Genomic DNA, 6,149 nt, shown 5'->3' with positions numbered 1-6,149 from the left:
ATTAGAGAACCCCGTCTCCAGGAAGAACTCCTTGTTTCTGACAGGGTAAGCTAGGCAAGGCGCTTGTGAGAGGCTTCTTTTGAGTTGTCTTACTGCCTCGGCTTGTTCTGGACCCCATTCCCACTTGACCCCCCCTTCAGGAGATGAATCAGGGGTCTGGTCATCTCTGCGTAGCCCTCAATGAACTTTCTGCTGTAATTAGTCAGTCCAAGGAGGCTCCTTAGTTCTCGCAGAGTTGTGGGGTCTTTCAGTTTCTGAAGGGCTTCCACTTTCTTTTCCTGGGGACAGAGACCCTGAGGAGTAATCTCATGCCCCAAGAAATTAACACAGGTTCTACACCACTGTGCTTTCTGAAAGGAAAGTTGTGCTCCGGCGGCCCTCAACTGCGTCAGAACATAACGGATCTCCGCTATGTGTTCCTCCACAGATGAACTTTTGATGAGGACATCATCTACATAAGCCAGGTTACCCCTCGCACCCAGGTTGGGCATGGCCTTATGTAGGAAAATATTGAACTCATTACCAGAGTTGAGGTATCCGAAGGGAGTCCGGGTCCATGTATACTGCTGGCCCCCAAAGTTAAAAGCCAGCTTGTATTGGTCCTCCCTGCTGACAGGCACGGTCCAGTATCCATTGGTCAGGTCTATTGCAGTGAATACCTGTGACCCCTGGATCTGGGCCAGCCCTTGGTCAATGTAGGGCAGAGGCCATCGGGAAGTATGGACCCGTTTGTTGAGCTCCCTAAGGTCAGCGCAGAGTCTCCACTGGCCGTTTGGCTTTAATATTCCCAGCACCGGATTATTGAAGGTGCTTTGGACTGGACGGATTATTCCCCGGGACTCAAGGTTCTTAATTATTTCAGTAAGGGACTCCATTGATGCGAGAGGCAAGCGATATTGCTTCACAAACACAGGAGTCATGCCAGGGTCCGTGGGGATTGTTGTTGTGTGGATGTCGGTGCGACCACAGTCATATGAGTCTACCGCAAAGAGATCTTGGAAATCCAAGAAAACTTGTTTCAACTTTTGCTTTTGTTCCAGAGTCACACAGGCATCAGCTAGGTTGACTCTCTCTTCCACCATTTGCCTGAAGCCTGGAAAGACTTCTGGTTTGGCTATCTCCGCGGCCTCCTCCAGCTGGGTGGAGAAGTCCCTGGTCAGAGTGCTGATTTGGACCGGAGGCTTCAGGTGGGAAAGGCAGCCTTCATGAACCTGGAAAATCACCTCATCCCTCCTGAAGTCACAAGTCACATCTTCCTTACCATAGGGGCAGGAAGTGTACACCAGGAAGTTCCCCCCATGCCGGGTAAAAATCCTGTCTTGTGTTGTATTGTCTTCACTGTCACTGTCAAAACAGTCCTTGGGGATTGGTCCTAACAGTTCATTTCCAAGATCAATGGAGAAATGTCGGTCATCAACCGCCATTCCAATAATGGTGCCTGCGGCTAGAGTAATACTCTTTAAGTCGCTGTTATCCACCTCTATTGGAATGGTGTCATGTTCTATGTTGACTAATGGAGTTGGGTTTACCCCTAACCCTTGCTGTTGGAGAGAAGCATTTAGATGTATGTAAGCATCAGGGTTTTGCAAATATTGACCTCTTTTAACTTTCACTTCCAGGGAGAATTGTCGGGTCCTTTCTGGGATGGTGACTTCCTCTTTAACCTGAATTTCAACTGCATAAGGTAGCAATTGAGCTGACCTAAATGCTTTTTCTGGATCATCAAAGCCCATGGGATTATCCGCTAATCGGGACCAAGCTTTGAAGTTTATTAGGTCCAAACTAATGGCAAAGCGATTGAGAATGTCACTGCCTAAGTAAAAGGCGGCAGGGACGTCTCGCACGACCCAACAATTGTGGACTATGCTCTTGTTGCCAATGGAGATTTTGAGCATACACCTGCTTGGCAGGAGATGTTTGGAATTAGGTGCTTCCAGGTCCATTTCCCATTTGTCTATCAGTTTGAATGTGGGAATGGCTGGATCTTTTGGGAGTTGGCGGAACATGGCTTCGCTGATGAAGCTCTTACTATTGTTCACGCACACTCGAGCGAGAACAGAGTCCTTCCCATCATTCAACTGAACAGGGATGAACAACTGCTCTCCAATTTGCTGAATATCAGCCAGGCTTTGAGCTGATTTCACATCTGTCTGGACTATAGGAGTGGGGGTTTCTGATTGTGGATTAGTATAGAATTTCAGAGTGTTTCCTTCCAGTGTGGAATAGCACTTTAAACTGGGAGGAAGGTTGATTTTCAGAAATAGAGAGGACCCCCCATCATCAGTCTGTTGTCCTACTGCTATTACTGTCACGTCTGGAATTTGGTTGTTCTGGAAGTGAAATTCTACTTGGTCAGATTTTTGTTCAACCATGTGGCAGGTGCCGTTTAAACTAACATGGTTGACACTCTGTTTTAATTTTATTGGTCGGCTAGTCTGGGTCCAGAGGACCTTGTTTACGCAATCTATTAGGGGTGACAACCTTCTCAGGAGGTCATTCCCCAGTAAACAAGGGGTGCCCCCTGGAGTCACAACTATGACTGGGTGTTTGAACTTGTGTCGCCCAATTTTAATGTCCAAGTCTGCCGTCCCCTCGACGGGAATTTCCTTCCCGTCAAAGTTCTGGAGTTGTCCAGGAAGTGAGGTGAGAGGTAATTCCCTCCCCTTCCTGCATTCAGTTCATCAAAGGCCCTTCTGGACAGAAGGGTAGCTTGAGATCCAGTGTCCACCAATGCCAAAATTGTACCCTGCCCCTGTACTTGTACCGGGGCATAATATCTTCCCTCCTTCTCCTCAAGGGGGCACAGATAATGCACATTTTTGGACAACTGGGGGGCTAATTTTCTGGTTTTGGACATCGCTAGCGAAGAGATTTGGGCGGAATTCTGTGGAGAGCCTTGGGAATCTGAAAGAAAAAGTTGGCAACTGGAGATCAGAGCCATTGTGGGTTCCCCTGGCTCCGGTTCTGGGTCGCCCCCCCCCTTTTTGGAGGCAGTCACCAGGATGGGTCTGAACCAGGGGATTTTCTTGCTGTTGGTTCTGGGATGAGATGGTGGGCGGCGGTAGCTCAGTCTCCACATCTCCCCAGTCTGGATTTGCATCCGTAGGGACCCATTTTTCTTTGGGAGGAGTTCCCCCCTCTCTGAAGGAGAAGATCCTTTTCCCAGGATCCTCTGAGGATCCCTCTCCCTCAAATTGGAAGACCTGTACCTCCTCCTCAAACTGAGTCTGTTTGGGTCTTTTGTTTCTCCTACCCCCCCTCTGCTCCTTAGGAGGCAGACTTTCAGGGGCAAGAGATTTTGTTTCCGGTTCCTGGGTTTCCAGGGGCTGTTTACAAGTGAGGAAGGAAGCTTCCTCCAAGGCTTTACACCCCCCTTCCCCTTGTGCCTCCTCCCTGGGAACCGGTGAGTTATCGGGGTGCTGCCCCCGTCATTGTTCTGGGGCACCAGGTCCAGAGTTGGGTGCGTTCTGCGCCGGCACGCCGATCTGAATGTTCTGCTGAGCCCTCAGTATGTGACCCAGAGCCCGCGCCATGTTTTGAACCTGGCACTCTAACTGGGACACCCGCTCAGGCTGATACGGGGCCCTGTTTTCTCCCCTGGGCTGATCCCGGGAAGGGTAACTATCCCTTCTCTGGTAATACCCCGGATTGGGAAGATTTGGATACCCCTCCACCCTTGGCCTCCCTTCTCCCGGATTCAGTGGTCTTGGCTCAGGGAATTGGGGAAAGAAGGGTGGAGGATTTTGGGGCTGGAAATTGGGTGGATGCCTGGGGAAAAAGTTCTGCCCAGGGTTTGGTAAATTTCTGCCCTCCTGTGGAAAGTTTGGAGGGAAGTTCCCTGGGTTCGGTGCTTGGTTGGATCCCCCCCCTTGGGCTGGGGGAGTCCACACATAACCCAGGATGGGTCGATTTCCCTTGTAACGGGGGCTTACATAATCAGGAGAGCGAGGGACCCCATTTGTGGGGCTGCCTCCCTGGCTCCCTGTCTGTGACTGGCCCGAGGACCTTCTGGGCCTAGCATTATTAGGTGCAGGTAGGTTTTTAGGCCCCCCCATCTCCAACTCTAAAACGGGGGTGACCTTTACCTCTGCCACCTTGGCAGCAGCAGGGGTGCTGTTGGCTTTGGGGTTTTTCTGAGCATTATTTTTGCTATCTACCGGTTTCTGCACCTCATAGATCCGGGTAGCCTGTTCAAGGACCCAGTCTAAAGATCTTTTCTCGTGAAAATCCCTCACGAGCTGGGTCATTATGTATTTGGGCAAGGCATGAAAAAATGTATTTATGAATTCTCTACTGTCTGTGCGCACCCTTCTGGTGGTCTGCGCAAAAGCACATTTCAGTTCTTGCACAAATTCTTGTGGGGCCTGATCCTCCCCACATTGCAAATGGTAGGCTGCCTTGCGAGCCTCTTGAGGATTTCTATGAATGGAAAAATGTTTCAAGATGGCCGCCTTATAGGTGGACCATCTTAAATGATTTTGGTCCTCCAGCCCCGCAAAGAAACTGGAGTATTCCGGGGAGAAGGTCCACTTTACATATTGAATACAGCTTTGGCTGTCCTTCAAATGGAAAGTCTCCATCATTTGCTCAAACAACTCTAAGTGCTCCCAAACAGAATACTTGGCGTTCTTATGGTAAGGCGTGATGACGCTCCTGATCGCCTTAATCTGCTTTAAGGGGTCCTTAAGCAAGGCCCTTTTTGCCTTATTGGCCTTTTTGGTTCGGGTAACCCTTGTCCATTCATCCTCTGACTCAGAGGCACTGCTCCCAGAGGTTCCTGTCTGCTCTTCCAGGTTTGCCCGGATTCTGCAAGCCTGGGAATGGCTGGCAGAATGTGGGGACCTGGTCTCCTGTGTCCTGCGCAGTTCAGAGGAGTCTTCAGATTCCTCCTTGCTGCCAGGATTTGATGGGTACCCCCTCCACTGACATAACTGGGCAGAGGTTTTCAGGATGCCCTTAATGGGCCTACTCTCCTGGGGTTCCCCACTGAACTGTACTGTACTTGGGTGCCCATACCCGGATGCCCACCCCTCCATTCCTGAGTGGTACTGGCCTATGAGCCCCATACTTTTAGCTGGATAGTAATCTGCCATCCCTGTGGCCCTGTGCTCATGTGCGCCAGGGGACATGGGGGTGGTAGAGTCCAGGGACTGGGAGAGATGAAGGCCCCTGGTGTTAGGGCTCCTGAGGTTATGGTCAGGAGTCTCTCTTTCCCAGCGGACCTCATCTCTATCCGCCCCTGCTCCCTGTTGCAATGCAAGAGCCTGCATTTGTGCTTTCAGTTCCTCAGTCAAGGCCTTACTAGACTCTATCAGTCTCTCCTGCATCGCTACCTGTTGTTGGAGCCTATCATTGTGTTGACAGAGGGCCTCATTTTCCCTCTGTGCTTCCTGGTTGGTCCTGGAGAACTGGGCCAGTCTTTGCTGCAGGAGGTTTACCTCCTGAGTCCCATCCCTACCGGCCTGCTCCTTTCTTGCCAGAGCATCTTCCACCCTTCTGGTGTGCTCTACCAAGTTCTGGTTTTCTTTTTGGAGGTCACCCAGCCCCTGGAGGGCCAGGTGATTTTCTTCAATTTCCTTTTTTAAGTGGCAGACTTCCTGGCCTAAAGTGTCTCTTTCCTGACTGAGAGCCTGCATCTGTGCTGCCAGGTCGTCCCTCTGCCTTTGAAGGGCACCAGCTTTCCGGCGCTCTTCATCAAACTCTGCCTGGGTATCCAGGTCTTTCAGAATCAGTTTATTGCTTTCTGCCTTTTCCCTATCTAGGTGGCCTTGCAGGGTGACTACCTGCTCAGCACATACCCTGTTGAAGTCCAGTTGTTGCTCCAGCTTTTTCTGGCTTTGCAGTAGGGAGTCCAAACCTTCTTGGTGTTCCTTCTGCAAGGCCCGAAATCTGGTATCCTGTTCTGACTTTTCCTTTTGCAGCACATCCATATCCTCCTTTATTTTAGTGATGTACTGTCTGGTCTCATTGTCTGACTCCTGGCTTCTGTGCAGCCTTTGCTCAGAAGAGTCCAGATCAGATTGGGCCTTCTCTAACACCATCTGTTGCCTTTTTGCCAGATCATGGCCTTCAGCACATTTATTCTGTATGGCTCCCATATATAAATATAGATATGCCGCTATCCTAACAATCTTGTCGTGTTCTTCTTT

This window comes from Ambystoma mexicanum, chromosome 5p, assembly GCF_040938575.1.
Source record: "Ambystoma mexicanum isolate Mex_15411 chromosome 5p, UKY_AmexF1_1, whole genome shotgun sequence".
In the NCBI taxonomy this organism is placed as follows: domain Eukaryota; kingdom Metazoa; phylum Chordata; class Amphibia; order Caudata; family Ambystomatidae; genus Ambystoma; species Ambystoma mexicanum.
The sequence above is the reverse complement of the archived record's forward strand: the minus strand, read 5'-3'. Positions refer to the sequence as shown.